This window comes from Mugil cephalus, chromosome 3, assembly GCF_022458985.1.
Source record: "Mugil cephalus isolate CIBA_MC_2020 chromosome 3, CIBA_Mcephalus_1.1, whole genome shotgun sequence".
Lineage (NCBI taxonomy): Eukaryota > Metazoa > Chordata > Actinopteri > Mugiliformes > Mugilidae > Mugil > Mugil cephalus.
Genome location: NC_061772.1, coordinates 7,419,133 through 7,436,635, shown reverse-complemented (window position 1 = coordinate 7,436,635; position 17,503 = coordinate 7,419,133). Strand labels below are relative to the sequence as shown.

General features: G+C 42.2%; 1 protein-coding gene across 6 annotated transcripts in view; it reads left to right on the top strand.

The window, feature by feature from the left end:
• Positions 1-17,503, top strand: part of zfhx3b (zinc finger homeobox 3b) — a 316,707-nt gene that overhangs the window by 171,605 nt on the left and 127,599 nt on the right. For 3 of the 6 annotated variants that reach the window (XM_047580259.1, XM_047580258.1, XM_047580260.1), the window contains one exon: positions 3,708-4,068. The gene's annotated coding sequence lies outside the window, so the exon portion shown is untranslated. Of the gene's footprint in view, positions 1-3,707; positions 4,069-9,926; positions 15,885-17,503 lie in introns of those variants that run through there. The other 3 variants (XM_047580261.1, XM_047580263.1, XM_047580257.1) reach the window with 1 other exon arrangement.

Here is a 17,503-nt window from a genome sequence, read left to right as displayed (position 1 = left end):
CTCAGTTATATTTTCTGAATCAATGCAGGTCAAAAAGGTTATTGTCTCAAGACCAAGTTTGTTCAATTTTGTTGTTTAGGATTCCTTTGTTTTCAAGTGAAAAGTGTGTCAAATGTAGACAGATTGTGAAATATTTATTCCTTGACGGCAGAACATATTAGAGTGTCATTGTTTGTTTCGTTTTGTATTCCGCCCCTAATTTGCCAGTGGTACGGTTTTTCGGGAAGTCTAACAAACACACATCAACTTTAACAAAGGTACACCCTATCCTGCAGCCTTAATTAGAAGGAAATTGTAAACAGACGCATGCCTTTCTTTTACGGATTATCTATACTTTATGACTGAATGTTTGAAGTTATGAGGGATTCTGAATCAGCACTGCTTGACTGGTGCTCTTATAGGACATTGTTGTCTTCAATTATTTTCCGTTATATTCTCGTCTGTAAGAGGCAGAGGATCATTTATTATTTAAAGATGCAATCGTTGCTGTTTATCTGTGTTTTTTAAAACCGGGTTATCTTCTCACATAGTTTTTTTTGATTAAACGGAACAAAGTGTAATAAAATGCAGTTTCAAATAGATGCTTGTCTCTCTAGCGCAAGAGCTCATCTGCCATTATTGTGATTTAATATGAACGGTGCCAAGCTACTGCCGAGAGACGACATCTAACGAGCATCAGGGATGCTTTAGTATGTACATAAAGGGTCCCGCACAGACAAAAACCGCCACAGACACACACACAAATACACATATAGGTGCAGACTAACAAGCTCATACATCCATATGTAGCAGCTAAAGACGGCTGAGTGAAAGACTTGACGCTTACTTTTGCAGCTGGATTAATTTGTTTTCTTGGGAAAGTAGTAACGACTTGAACAAAGACTGATCAGTGGCTTTTTTTTTTGTTGAACTTAACCACCCGGGGAACAAACAACAGTTTAAAGCAACACAAATAATAGATAATGTTATCGGATATATATGTACAATAATAGAATAATGTTGAATTCATTAATATGAGCTGTTTTTGTGTCCTGTCTGCGGCTGTTTATTTAGAACGCAGCAAGAAGCAAAAGACTCAAAACAACTCAAAGTTCACTGCTGCAGTTGCTCAATACGTGTTTCTAAAACGTCTTTTATTTTAATAGCCAATGAAATTGTCGCGCACAAAACTTCATCATCCCCCCAAATACACTTTTTCAGTTCCGACCCTGATCCTACATCTTATACTTATCCCAAATCCCCTCAGCTCTTGTTGCGTTCCTCTTGTGGTCGCTAGTATCCACTGGTGGCACCATCACTCTTGTTACTTCCTGTACTTAACTTTACACTGAAGCCTTTTCCCCTGAGATGCTGGTGTTGGGAGATTAGTCCAACTTCAGCTGAAGTGGACAAACTGCAATCAATACCTGATATAAGCGGCCCGCCTGGGTCAGGCGACCCTGCTGTATGGCACCCCCGGCAACTGTAGTAAAGTCCTCATAGATTCTGGGTGACTGACCCCTGACGACCTGGGCAGATAAGGTCAGTCTGGCCGGAGTGACCTGCAGCCAAGAGGCCAGTGTCCAGTCAGTCTGGCTGTCCTATAATGAAGTGGCCAGTATTGCCTTTCTGTCACTCAGCAATTACTGGGAGAGATATGGAGCCATAGATAGGTGCTGAATGCACACAGAGGCAGTAGCCACAGAATTACATTCACAAGGCAAAGGACCAGTAAAGTGACATGTAAACTACTCTAATGTGGGCCGGTAATGACTGAGAGCAAGATGGATCGAAAGGAGTCGGACAATTTCTGTACGACTGCAGTACATGTGTGTATGCAGGCGCAGGAAACACTACTGTATACCTAACAGTTAATAGCTGCTTTATGAACACAACTCTTAGGGAGGCGTTGTGTCGTGCACTGAAGATAATGTTTGTTTTGATATATATAAAATTATGCTTTTCAGTGATTGCGTTCAGATTCATTTACATATACTGTAAACATCAGTCCCTACTAAAGACCTATTTATTCACAGGTGAATGTTCGGTCTGGATGTAGCTCCTGATAGAATGTGTCAGTGACACAAGGTGTAGCTTGCGGAGTGAGGAGTGACCACATTAAAAGACATGCATGTGTGTTACAGTGTTTCCACCGTGGCCTTTTTTTTTGCCCTATGACACAGGTCAGGGGCGAGGAAATCCCCAAAGCCATCCACCTGCTGCCATCACAGACTCTGCACATTCTTCTGTGCCCTAACTATTTAGTTGTCAGTGATTTGGTTAAGTGGAATTGACTTTTATCTGCGGTGTGCTGTGGGGCTGCCACCGGCAATTCAGAATCCCCCTTCCTCAGCTCCCGTCTTAGCCCGGTGTCACATCCAGCACATTGCTATTGGCAGCTGAGCCAGGCCTAATCAATAGCCCAGGTCAGGGATGGCCCGCGGCTCTGCTGTGGGTGGGCTATTGATCCGACACACACACTCCCACAGGTCGCCCCGACAAAGCGGGAAGTCGTGGCTTTGGACAAAGTGGAAGAGAGAGACGACAAATTAACAGCGCTGATTTCCGTCTGCTGTAACTGCTGACTAAACCCCGTTATTAAAATAACTCAGTTATTGATTAGCACGTACTGTGGCGCATACTCTTTATTTAAAATAGCGTAAAAGGGTCGTTGTTCAAACCGATATTTCCGATGGAAGTTACCGGATTCCAAAAAGTCGAGCACATATTAAAATCAAGACCAGGAGAAACTGATAAAACATTTCAGCACATGCGACCTCTGCAGCTTCCTGTTTCTCTTCCTCTTCTCTTTGTACGTTTCTCTGTGCTTTGTGGCTCCTCTGTTGTGACTGTATCAGACCTGTGGCCAATGAGCAAGAGTCTAGTTATTTTTGTTGCAGTTTTAAATGTTGCTCCCCAAGCTCCTTATCAGCACCACGCTAAGAACTCTTGGGAACAATTAAACACAGGCTTTAACTCAAGTCTAACCACAGAGGTAAAAATAATCGCGCAATGTTTCCAAATGGAAGTGGCTTCAAAAGAGCCATTCAGTTATCACAAGCTGGCTGCCTCTCCTGCCTGTATTCCCAAACTAAATCTCTGTCGCTGTGGAACTATTGGAACACATGACAAGCATATTTACCCAGTCTCACAAACCAGGCCCATGTGGAATTCAAAGTCTTTTTTTACATGTTCTTTTTTTCCCCCCCACAGCTGGAATTGACAGTTGAATAAATATGTATTGTCTATGAGACTTTGTTGTCGTATGCTGGAGATCCTCTGCAGAACAGGCAATTATATATGCTATTACAGGAATATGTCTTGTTCCGGTTACAGGGAAATTAAGTTTCTCCGGAAATCTTTTTCATTTTTCATTTTAAAAGTCTGCAGTGGTATGAGAAGAGAAATTACTCACAGCAGTTCATTTGCCGTTAAATGTAATCTTCAAATCAGAAGAGGCTGTCCTGCAGTAGTAGCATACAAATAATTACGGATTAATTTGGTTGACTCTAAAAACAGCTGATTAATTTTGAAGTCTTGATGGAAGTCATACTGCTCTGGCTTGCCTCTCCTGACAGACATTTATTATGTGCTCATATTTCCGGGATGTGGTACAGAGATTGTGGGTGCTCTTAGAGGGCTGCGATGGAACTCTCCCTTTGCCGGCGTCTCCTGTCCAAAGCTCGTTTCTAACTGCTTTTTCTTTCTTTCTTTGTTTCTCGTTCCAGATGACGGTGTCACCCTGACGTGTTCTTCTTGTGACCCGGGAGTCCCTAAATCCCAAAAACACATAGCTTTGGAAAACCCTGGAAATACCTGGAATTCTAGGAGTACGTCACCAAAACTTCTTCAGGTGCCCAGGCGCCGGATCGATAGCTTTACATTCCCCTTTATTATTTTTGCGTACACAAAGAGTGAAAATCTAAACATTAGCAATAGCCGCTGGCCATCCGCCGTTGCTTCGACGAGCCTGCTGCGACCGAGAGGGCGTGACCTTTCTGCCTGCTGACTTCAAACAGACACTTAAAAAGAAAACACAGTCAGAGAGGCTTCCGTGTGTTGGAAACGCAGACCAAAAACCCCCATCAGGTAAGGCTGTGAAGTCCCCCTTGCTCCTGCTGTCCAAGCCTTAAGCCCTTTTACTTCTCCATGGCTTTGAAGCTAACTTGTCCCCAGTCTGTGTCCCCCCACGTGGTTCGCTCGCCTTCAGATTTGGTGTAAAGGAAGGTCTGGCTGATAAATGCCCCGCTTTCATGCTCTGCTCACCTGTTTGTTCCTCTCGGATTAGAGGCTCTGAATATGTTGGGGTTGCTGATGGGTGCTCGCCCTCTTCACTTTTTCCCCATTTGGCACATTTGGCATGTGACCAGCTAGAGGATGATGGGAGCAACCAGGAGGGCGACACTCCATATACGCATACACGCTCTCATTAGCTGCTATATGTGTCACACATGCAGACACATAAAGGTGCAAACCGAGATATGTAAATGTTGTACATTCACATATTTTACCTTTATGGACACATGGACAGGAAATAAGGTTTGACTCAAGTATACACTCCGCTTTCTATTAGGGTTTTCAATATTCCTGTCAGTAATGGGATGTGTGAATGTTCCGAGGCGTGGGTGTTTCTAAGTTTAAAGGGACAAAAGTGATTTTCGTGCTGATAAAATGTCACCGCTATTTATGTGTGTGTTTACTTGTGGGTGTATGTTATGTCTTGCTGCTTGCGTGCGCGTCTGGGTGTGAGCAGGAATAGATATACAGTGCGTGTTTGGATCTTGTATCAGAAATGTTCAACAATGGCGCGTTTTCTGATGCATGCGTGCGTGTTTGGGCTTCACATGGTTGTGAAATGAGCATTTCCATTCGGAGTGACTTTGAGATCAGCGGCACTCCTAGTTTTATTATGGTTCATTCCCCCAGTTGTTTTGCAGGAGACTGACAACACATTTTCAGTCAGTGATTAAGACCTGATCCCAGGTTATCCGGACTATATTAAATTATTCTGCTTGATAAGGGGATGTGTGTGATTTTAGTTTTTCTCAGGCAATGACTCGGAATCAAATAGCATCTGAAATAAAGCCACAGAGATTAGGCTTTACACCCACTGTTTGTGGCAAAGCATATCCTTCCCTTCATACTGATGGTAAAACTGCACATTTTAGTGTGTCGGCTACAAAAACATTGATTATTTTATATCCTAAAAATAAGCCCAATTACAAATGAATGTGTTTATGCAATCAAGTGAATGTTCCGTTACAAACAAGTGACGGTGAAATGAGGAGGGCACACTGACGGATTTAAAAGGATTTGTTTGAAAAGTTTTATGCAATTAGACAAAATTTGTGTCACTGAAATTTAGTACCCAGCAGCAAGTCATTGCTCTGGAGATGAGGAATGAAGTGAAAATAAATAAATAGCAGCGTTTTTTTTATTTATTTTTTTTATTCCTGCTGCATCTTTGGAGATTATTTTTAGTGTGGGTGAAAATAAAACACTTGAAAGTACATGAAACAATATTTATCACTGTGGAGCTAATTAAGGACGTGATCTGAAATGTATTTTCTGTAAAGTCTGATTGAGGACCCACAGGGTCAGCCGCTTCACAAATAGGGCAACGATAATACAGCAGGAGTCAAGAGTGGAAAGGGCTCCAGTCTGGGGGAAAGCAGCTCCCCTCCCTGGCCCGTGTGCTGATGGAGCTGTGCTCCTTGCCCAGGGCTCCAGGGCTCCGACACTAGACCTTATTTTTCATGTGGGCTGCACAGTGTTCCGCTGCAGTCGGGGTTGCTCCCTTTGTGCCAGCCCTCCCCTTTTCGAGAAAAAGACATGCATGATTTCATACATGAAAGATATATGTAATTGGACAGCAGGGCCTATGCAATGCATTTACAATTCTAAACAGAGTACACTTTCCCTTTTCTCGCCCCCTTTCTTCCTCAGGAAATGTATTTGCACATATTCAGGAACATAAGATCAAAAAACAGACAAAGCGCAGGTTATCGTTCTTGTTACATGCTTTATATCTCATGTGAATGAGCAAAATGCTCCAGCACCACCGATACAGCCCATAATACCAGTTTATTAGTATATGGTTCAGGCGGTGGTGTTGTGGCTTAAAGAGAAATACAGTGGATTCAGTCATGCACTAAACATACAGCTTGTAATAAATATACGTGCACTAAGACACTCAGAATGGTAGTTCTAAAGCTGCCATGAATATCTGCCTCGTTTGGGTGGAGTTAGGGGGAAATATCAAGTTCACTGGGGAATTCAGGACATAATGGATTAGTTTACAATTATGTCATTTTGCCTGTATTTCCTCACAGGCCTTTTTTTATTATTATTATTAAAGTCATTACAGAAAAAATAATCATTTTTAATCGATAAATACAACCCATAAAATTCAGTATAATTCATCTATAAAATACATGAAAATCTAAAGATTACACACTGCAAACAGAGACTCAAGGTTTAGAGAATGCTGGTTCACTGCACTCTTCTGACACTGCATAAAAAAAACAAGATATGCAAACAATGCGTTACATTCGGATGAATTATTTCAGACTAAGACATATTTGAGAAAAACATTCACATGGCACAGGAATCAGCTGTGTATTAGTGGCTGGCAGTGGCAGGAAGCCTTTAAAAGGGTTCTATTTTGCCAAAACAGGCTTGAGAAAACAGCGAAATTATTCATAAAATCGTTGCAAATTTCATTGTAAATCAAGTTAAGGTTAATTTACAAGCTGCCGTGAAGTGAATTAATGTGTGTCTGTGATTCAGTGCACGCAGTTTATCCTCTGAGCTATGAAGGGGAATATCACGTCACTGTCGGTCATTTGACCACAGGGGAGGCGTGACCTTTTGGAATTCAAAGGCAGTTTTTCATGTTGATATCTCTTTGCCCTTATAAGCAGTAAAACAACTTGTTTAAGTGGATTAAATTCAACTGATACACCACAGCGTTGTGGAGCTACATAACAATAGAAATTATTCAGCAGCCACTAAACTGACGGAATTGGAAACGGTATTGCGCTTTCCCTAAGTTGATCGCCTGTGTGTATGTTAACACGGTAAAGTGAGGCCCTTTGCTGCCATCATTCATTCTCTATGGTACCAAGCATTCTGGGATGCATACACAGCAAAATAAAAAGTGCCTGAATTTAGTGGAGGGTAGTATTCCTTCCTCAGGAATGAGGTCAGCTGACTGTTATGGCGTGCTGAAATTCAGAACACAAAGGGGATCTTGGCAGCACTGCAGGTCGTGTGTGCAGCGTGAGCAGATAAAAAGAGATTCAGGTGTCATTTGTCCCAGTACGTGATAATGCGAGGCCTCTGACTGCCTGCGTGATGGCACTCGGTCCAAGTTCAAAGTTGTAGCGTCAGATTCAGCGTCGCGTGCGTTTGCGCGTACGTGCAGTAGCACCACCGGTGAGGGCCGCTCTGGCAGATCGGTCTAGTGCAGCCCAACACTCCTGTAGCCTGTCATGCAAAAGTAAACACCTTTGCTATGAGCCCCCTTAACAAGCTAACACCTAAAAAAAGGAACAGCTCCACTAATCACTTGGTTTTATTGGCTTCGGGAACACTTACGGCTGTGGGGGGTCTCACCTCTGCTGAGTACAGAGGCCAAACTATTTGATGGGCAAGCAGTGCTTGTGACCCCTGACTCACCACACACGGCAAACCTGGGTGGGGTCACCTGCCATTCACCGAGACAAAGTTTAGCTGACACGGGTTAAGGATCCACAGTTCTACTCCGGTTGCTCCGGCTCATGGCTCTCGGGGTTTGATCACGCGGGGCCTGGGATGAGCTTGTTGGGTTTGTTTCATGCTGTCTCTGCAACAGCAGGGCGTTGTTTTGGCATAGTGTGATATGTGCAGCTGATTTCCATGCATGTAAAATTCCCCATGATCCCCACCCGTGTCTGTATTCACTTCTCCCACTTGTCTGAATAGCAGCCTACTGAGTGAGCGGTTGTTAGTGCGTGAATGTGTGTAGTAACTGGATCCATGTCACTGTCAGACACTGAATAGCCACTAAGAAAACTCAAAAGCTGTCATTTTATTCATTGTGGATGGGCTACACTTGGCCATTATCATCACTATAAAGACTCTGCATCATTATGTCAATTGCCATCTATGTGGATTTGGCATTATTGTCATTATTGTCATTGATTTGAATATGAAAACTCTTTCTTCCATCTAATAATCAGCTCTTGGTGTGTAATGTATTATATTTCAAACTCTGTGTGTGGATGAGTAAAAGCCCTTGCTTTTTTTTTATACGTGCAACATCTGGATGGATGCATTGTTTTCTGTGAATTAACAGAAGACACTGCGGTTCTCTTATCCGAGATATGCACTGTAGACAGAAGACGGCATCCAGAAGCAGTGTGTGTGAGGCAGGATTTGGATTTGACCTCTGGCGATAATCCTAGATCTGTATTTGCCTTCTGTGTCGCTTCCACCTGTCATCTCTCATCTCGTCGCGTTGTTTGGGGGGCTCTCCTAGACATGAAGGAAAATCACCCTCTTTAAGTTTGCTACGTTCAAGTGCAAATGCAAGCGAGCACGGAGTGGCATTTAAATAGGTTCGGCGTTGAAGGGATCTGTGATTCTGCTCCACCACCCCCGCCACCGCCGCCGCCGCCACCACCACCACCCCCAGTTCTGTTTGGGTCGGTTTACCACCAGCTAGTTGCCTGCAGTGGTCATATGGCTCTGATTTGGGATCCCTCTGTTTCAGTGAACCTCTCCAAAGCAAGCGCGTAAAACCCCGCGAGTCCCCCCCGTCTCTCACCCGGAGTCTGTGACAACAGCTTTCAGGATTTCTCCATTATTTACTATATCCTCGACCTGAAATATGCATTATCAAAAGGACTGGTCTGCACTCAGCCCTGTCGTCGTTTAAGGGTACATTTTAGTGTTTAATTCTCATAAATTGTAATACTGTAGGTGTATATATATATACACACGCATGTATGTTTATCACAGATTTATCTATAGAATACACATTCACAAAAATATAATTTTAATAAAATTCGTGGGAGTTTTTGAGGGATTGCACAGCTAATCGTAATATTAACTATTAGATTTTTGGAGGAAAAATAGAAAATGATTTTCGTACAAAAATGTGGACATGGAGGTGTGATGAGGCTCGTATAGTTTTATTGTTGTATCTGTGTGTCACGCTGGTTTGTGGAAGTTATATATAAAAATAATAATAATAATGATAATAATGCAAATAATAATATGAATATATTTTTGTATTATTTGTCGTCTTAAAATATTAGGTGGTTTCCAGATATAGACCCCACTCACACACCGTAACATACACACAAGAAAGAGAGAGAAAGAGAGTCACGCTGGTTGATTTTTTTTTTTTTTTTTTTTTTTTGGGAGGGGGTGGGGGGGCGCCGTGTTCGTGTGTGTGTTCTTTATTCGATTTAATCGCGGTGGTCAGGCTGGAACAGTCAGTACAGTCAAGTAAAGACAGCAAAACATCGGTAATTTTCGGATGTTTGACGACATTTTGGCGAATATTGACAGAGTAATTATGGGCTAACACGGCCATTATTTTTTTTTCACCCCCTAAAAATTCAGTCGTCAAAACTGTTTCTGAATAATGCATAGGATCATTAATAAGGTAGTACTGGCAGGGCGAGTAAATGGATGAGAGAGAGGAATTGATATGCCTTCTTGTTTCTTATGTAAATGAGGCAGACTGACCAGACGGCCGCTCGTCATTTATACTGTTCCAAACTCTAAAAATCACAACAACAGCAACATAAAGTACCCCCCTCCACACCCCCCCACCGCACACACACACACACACACACCTTGCTCCGTGTTGCGTTCAGAAATATGATGTCATGTTTACTCCATGTGTTGCTGCCTTGCAAGCGATCTATCCAGAACAATTTCACATTTCCATCGAGATGCAACACTGAAAGATGGGAAACAAGAGGGAGCATTACATATGATTCCAGGAGCGTTTTATTTTAATATTTTATTTCCAGATTTAGCAGGGTCGTCATACAATAAAAAGTAAATAATTTAAAATATGTATTTAAATATCAAAATGCAAATCATATTATTTGAACAAATTGACTATAAACATCAGCATCAGTCATAAGATCAAGCAGCAATAATAAGACATGCAGGAGAACCGGAATAAACAAGAAAACAAAAACAAGAAAAACAAACAAGCAAAACAAACAAATGTCTACAAATATGAATAGTACAGTAAAACGTTTAGGAAATATTATTTTACTGTACAGATGTGTACAGTATCTGTAATACGGTTAAACAAAGCTGAGTCCTTAATAAATGTTCTATGTGATATAATAAAGGCGCGTCTGTATGTAACTTACAAATACAAACACAGCATTTCGGTTTGGCCAAACAAGAAATTTACTGCACTCAAGAACAATGTCAGTCTGCTAAACATTGAACGTTTGGGGAAAAAATTTAAAAAATAAAATAAAATAAAAAAAAATAAAAAGACAGGCGAATATACGTTCAAACTGCTTTAAAATATCAGGGCTGAAGGTTGCCAGTGAGGGTGTCTAGAAAGCATACGCTTTAAGCCCCATGATGGAAAATCATCTTGAGTGTAAACATGCTACAACCACACTCACAAAGGACTGTAAAAAAAAAAAAAAAAAAAAAAAAAAAAGTTCATTCAAAGTATTTTCTTAATTCAGGTATCTCTGGAAGACGCTCCGCTATTTTGGCCAAGTTCAACTTTGGTCAGTGCTATGTTTTTGTTCCTTGTCACTCTCAAACAGTCAGACGTGTCAGTTTCGGCCGCAGTGTCATCAATATTTTTGGTGAAAAATGTGTATCTGAAATATCTCCGCCATGGTAAGCCTTAATCTCTTTTGTCCACCATATAACTCTACCATGTTGGTTTAAATCATTTACATGCGAAGCAGTTTAATGATAACCCGAAAGGCAAAGGTGCGCTTTTTTCCTTTCTCCTTTCCTTTCTCCTTTTTTTTTCTTTTTTTTTTTTTTTTTTTTGCAAGGACCACTTGGTCCGCAGGCGCTTGGCTCCTGTGAAAGAGTTGATGCGCTGCTTGATCCCACTGGTCAGGCTGAACATAAGAGGGCGCTCCCATTGCACCTGGCTGTGCTGCCCTATCCACCCTAGACGCACGGAGAGCCGGACACCAAGCTCTCATGTGGGATGTAATGGTAAACAGCGCACCCTTGACAGTTTCATTCAATCGAGCATAATAAAAACAAATATAAAAATAAACGTAAACAAATTGCATTCTAATAAATAAAAATATTGCAATGAAACTTGTTTTTTTTTTCTCCTCGCAGCTTCATGGAAAACCAGTTAATTCGCGTCAAAAACCTCTTTAACGTATCTATTTCGAGAACTTAAAACGAATATTGAAAACTTTTACGAGGCATCCTTATATCAGTGGCGATCACTGTGTAGAATCCAACCGACAGGTTCTGTGTGTCACTTATTTAAGGTATCATTATAACTAAAGAAAAACATCTCATTTGGATTTGGAAAAAAACAGCCACGTGCTTTGTTTTGTGCCTCAACCTTGTGCTTCCCGTCCACCTGCAATATAGTTATTATTATTATTATTATTTGGAAATATTTCCATGGCATAAACTCGCTCTGTTTCCTAAAGAAAGCCTGATGCCCTTTTCATCTCTGTTTACCAAGCCTGAACACATGACTGACACCCTCCTTGTTAATATTGCAGCCTATGAACACCTTAAATCCCCAAATCCTAAGGAATATAATGGTCGTCATCTCTTTATAAAGTTATATGACTTTTTCTCGATAGCAGCTTTTATCTTTAAATACTTTCACCCCTGCTCATTTCCTCTGTTTCCGTTTGTGCTTTGTCTGGGGTTTTGCACGTGCGTGCGTAAACACGCGCGTGGACCCGGGCACGCGTGCACGGCGGCTTATAAAATAACATGAATTTAATTCAATTTGATATGAATGCATTAAAATAAATATTTCTAAAAGTTGACGAGTGGAGCACGTGGGTCAGAGACAGTCCCGTCACAGGGCAACGGTTCAGGCGATTATGGGGCTCTGCCCTCTGTCTGAATGCACTGTTTTGTTCATGGCAGCTCTGGCGATGGTCAAGCACTTCCATGCGCCCCATATCTACGGAGCATTTTGCATTTTAAGCTACTCTCCCTTTCTTTGTCATATCCACGGGCTGTCATAGCCACAGGTTGTGTTGAATTTGCAATGCCACTCATCGATGTATGCCTATTGAGGCTGGCACGTGGACAGTTATCCTTCCCACTGAGAGGCGCAATTGAATGCTGGTAACACAAAAGCGTCAGACCCTGTCAGTTCCCCCCTTTTCTCTTTTCACTGGTGCACAGGCCCTAAAAGCATCAAGGCCTCCGTCTGCCTGGTCCTCTTTTGATTTAGCCAACACTACACTCAATATGGCCACTGATGGAGTATTGTCAATCAGGCCTTTGCATAAATTTGTAAACTGAAGTTTGCATTGTTAGGCTTCAGGCCACTGACTGGCTCAAAGCTGCCTCCTACAAGCCTCAAATTACACCACACTCTTTTATTATCTCGTCGCCCCTTTAACTCCTCTCGCACGCTATTTTCAACCTATTCATTTTTACAATCTCTTCTTCCCGGGAGAGCAGACACGTCGCAAATCCTCGAGATTCCTGCAGCCTGTCTCTCACACTGCGAAGGGGGAGAAAAAAAACGCGAGCTTCTCGACGGGCCGATGCAGTTTTCTTGTTTTTTTTTCTTTCTTTCTTTCTGAGAGGGGGATGCCTGCTATACTACAACAGATGCTGCATTGCTTGAAAACAGGTATCAGTGCCTGCCGCGGCTCGTGGAAGGCAAGTGCCGAGGAAATGCCGTGTTACAGCACACCATATATTTTACCAGCAGTGAGAGGTTGGGAGAGAGGGAGAGGGAACGAGAGAGAGAGAGAGTGGGGGGAGAGGGACAGATAGAGGGAGAGAGAGAGAGAGAGACCGATGGAAGGGGGGAGTTTGGTCTCGGCCATATAGGCTACAATGTAAGAAGTTTGATTTTCATAGGCTCTTCAAAGGAATATGTGCTATTGGATCTGTGGAAACGCCGCGTCCCATGAGGGTTTCATAACCTTTCTAACCTTTAAGTCAGGGGCCCCCAGAAAATATAAAATATAGTCTATATATTTCATCAGCCACCTTCGCGGCGTCACATCTTAACGTATCAGCTGCGCGCAGCCTCGAAAATAAAAACACATTTATCTCTGCGTTTCTATCCATCTGGAGAAATAACGCATCTCAGGCCGTTTTTATTAACCCATATATGTTTATTTTTTTTCTGACGTCGCGCTGCAATGGCTACTTTGAGAATGCTTGAATGCAGAATTCGAGTGTTGCCATTTGTCCACCACCTCTGCATCGGAATTCGACATATGGACGCGTATCCGTATTGTTTCAGTCCACACAGCAGGTTGTGTGATCAGTGAAACCTGCAGCTTGTATTCAGTGGACCAGGACTCTATATGGACCTGTTTGCGCAGAAAGTGTGCATACTGAGAGTGAGGGATTGTCCATTTCCTCCGAGAATCAACAATACAATTATCATAACAAAGAGCACTGAGAGACTCAAAGGTTGATTTTAGCAATACAGTCCTTTCATTCGGGGGTAAACGATGGGACATCAGTTACAGAGTGCTGTATGCGGGGGGCTTATTGAGAAAAACAAACAACAAATTTACGGTGATCATAAAGGGCGCGTAGAAATGTCTAATCACGAGACACCTCAAAATGAAGGCTGACACTGACCATCTGGGCTTCCTGTCATAATATCAGCAAAATTATAGCATTCAGGCCGGAGCTGACCAAACCTCCTTCTACATCTGTATCCCACATTTATAGTGGCATTGTTATTATTTAAGAGGACCTATTGACAACGTCTCCCCATCAGTTTGGCGATTCATGCCACGGTTGCCTTTTCCCCCCCATCACCCTCCTCTGTCACAGCTACACATTTTGTGCAGGGTAAGAATTACACCTATTCATATTTTCTAAATACCTGTCCACATTGTACATGTGGTAAAAATTTAAATTAAGTCTCGCATCCAGATGTAGCGAGACTTCAACAAGTATTTATAAAAAAGGAGCAGAACTTGCTTTGCATGCTACTGTACTTCACTCAGGAGTTGTCCAATTTCACTATGGAAAAAAATAATAATCTGTATATATTTTTAAACCCTTGTGTTAGACGTGTTCCCTCGCGTAGTTAAAACAATACATTTCTTTAAAGCCACATTGCAATAAAATATTAGACAGAATTTAAGTTACTTTGGAGCTGACAGCTACTATTAAAAACGACACGCCTTTCATATCCTCTCCGCCACCTCCATATTTTGTCTATGCCATATTTTGCAAAGCTGGATTTAAAATTTCGTTGGGAGCTTTAATTTTTTGCAGTTTTATTTTAAATGAATGAATATGTGCATGCACGTCATGTGTGAGTTAAGGAACACATATTGCAAGTTGACTTCAATCGTGTCTGTCGTGTCAGTAAATTTATATATTAAATACACAGTGCAGAGATATCTTTTTGTGATCTAAGCACAATAAAATATACGGAGATTTCTTTAAATGTCCTGCACAGGTCGAATTACATGAAATTTATTAAAGTTAAAAATTTGAAGCTACGCCCGAGGAGTGTTTCATGTCAACTTCTGACTCTGAGCAAGTGGTATTTCTCTTAATGCTTAAAATACATATTTACCGGCGCAAATAGATTGTTGGCTCTGATAATATCCATGTGTCAACTGTACTTACGATAAGCTCTGTTCTTTGCAGATTACAATAGTGCACGGTGGCAGCATATATGTTGCTGCTACAGTACAGCTTTGCATAGATGCACAATTCGCTTTAAACGTGCTTTAATTATTTGACAAGTGCTTGTTTCACTTGCTTACAAACTGTTTTCCTGCGTGCGTGCGAGCGGGACGCTCTCCGATTCAGTCACACATTTCCATTTTGGACATTTCTGCCGCCGGAACTCAGTTATGTTTTTCAATAAGTTGTTCAAACGTGTAAAACTCACGAGAAACAGCTTTGAGTGAACAGCCTGGACACGACTAAAATGAAAGTCGGAGTCTGAAAGAAGCGGAGGAAAATAAAGCACGATCGCTTGTGTACTTTTAGTGGCCGCGGTATGTGCATATCTTTTATTTTTAAAAAGAAAAAAAAAACGTTTTTAAAAGTGGAGAAAAGAGCGGAGGGAAAAAAGCTGCGCCCGTAGTCGGGCTTTGCCTGCTGCGGCTGCCTGCTCCAGTATTAACTTTCACTGTCTTCCGTCTAATCAAACTCTTACTTTCCGCTGTTCTTAATTCCATATTTTCAATTCCTGATCATTACTTTCCTCCTTTTTCTATTTGTATCTATCCATCCATCCCTCCCTCCCTCCTCTTTCTCCCTCCCTCCCTCCCTCTCTCTCCCGAGCTCTCTCCTTTGCTGAATCTTATTGATCCAGAAGGCGGCTAATTAGCCCTTCCCTTCGTGCCTGTGTAATGAAGCACATGCGCACTGAATTAATCACAGCCATTTTTTGCAGGAAACTAATTAGCAGGAATAAAGATCCAAAGAGTTTTTTCTTTTCAATCATCAGATCTCACTTTCACCTCTTCCTCGCTCCCTCTAACACAAGACTCATCGCCTGCTTTGCATCCAAATTATTTTTATATTGCCTTTAACAACTAATAGTACCTACTTCGTTTTTTACACTCCGCAACAACAATGATCTTTCTTTTGCCACCCTAAGCGCAAACTGACCAAAAGGGGACTGCCTTGATGGGATCTTTAGCTAAATCATCTCAATACTGGATTAAAAAGCGAGGATCACAAAGCGGCAGCGAGAAATTGTAAGTTTCAACTTTGCGTTTGTCTCTTTTCCTCTCTGTTTCCACGATCCTATTCTTTTCGCTGTGTGACTTATCTGAATCTCCTCTCTATCTAGCTCGTAGTTTACGTGTAGCGGAGCTGGCTTTTCTCACATCGTGAGAAATGCCCGGCGATCACAAGTTCATTTCATGCAAGTAGTAGTTTGGTTTATTCTCGATTTTTTTTTTATTCGTATCGTTACCTGTGTTTACATCAGCGTTCGTCCTCTCCTCCTCATGAATGGAAGATAAGAAACGGGCAAGACAGCGATCCGCTCCGAGCAGTTGGTCGTAGAAAAGCACGGTTTTCAAACAAATATGTGCTTTTTTGCGGGGTCGTGAAAAGGTGTAGAGGGCTTATGGTTGTCGAGAGTCGTGTTTTGAGGCACAAATGCAGTAAGAAAGGGGGCTGTGTTGAGCGGACGAAGGGCAGCGGCAGCTCCACATGAGCGCAGCCCAGAAAAGGAGCTCCAAGTCCAGCCTGTGGGTCCGTGTGCGTCCGGCAAAAGGGAGCCGTCTCTCGCTTTCTGATTTTGACACATTTGACACTTGCCACATCCGAGGGGTTTCGGGAACGTCGTATTCTCCCCAAATCCTCTTCTGGATAAAGACATTTTTGTTCTTCTCCGACACGTCTCTGTCTGAAATGTGCAATCCCTCCGCCCTGCCTTTGGCTCCTCTAGCTACACTTTCCCCTCTTTACCCCACTTTGTCCATCTTTCCTATTTTTATTTTTCATAGCTGTTTGCCTCTTTGAAGCGTTGTTTTTGAGTCGATTCTCGCTCATTCACTGACGGAGTCACATGCAAATCGATCGGCGTGTGTGTGCGTGTGTGTATGTGTGTGTGCGTGCGTGCGCGCTTGAAGGGGTTTGTGTTTGCGAGCTTGTGTCTGTCTGCGTGTGTGTTTTATGTGAATGTGGAGTGTTGAGGAAAAACGGAGCCCCGGGTCTCCTCCGTGACAAGAAGCGGATCAGCAGGACCTTGTACGCGGACAGCCTGAGATTTCTGAGCTGCGTTACACAGAGCAGACATGTGGCTTCTAGGGAAGACGGAGACAGGCTCCTGCCTCGAAGTACTTGGCTACCGTATCCGACTTTCAAGAGAACATTTTTTTTTCTCTTTCCCCGAGAAACGCTGACCGGAAAGAAAACAAAACAGTGCCCTATTAGTCTGACCTTAAGCAGATATAATCATTCCAAAGTTACCGCCGGAAAGTAGAGTCCAGCCTAAACCTGTAGGTCACCGCTTGCGTTTAGTAGTCCCTCAACTAGTTAACATCTGCATGATGTTTTTTTCTTTTCTTTTTTTTTTTAAAGTCAAGATACCTTCCACATACCCAAAATAGAATACTTTCTGTGGAAACGGCTCGCAAAGAGACAGTCAACCAAAGCGGAATGGGCCTCTTTTTTTAAAAGAAAAAATGTGTGTAACTGTGATCTGTTGATAAACTGCTAATCTCACCAGAAATGGATCTGATCGGAAAAATAAAGAATTTAAATGCACACGGCTTCTTCGCGTCCATGCGTAATAACAGGACGAAAATGTCCGTAAATAACATCAAAAAAAAAAAGAAAAAAATAGAGACTGCTTTCGGAAGGG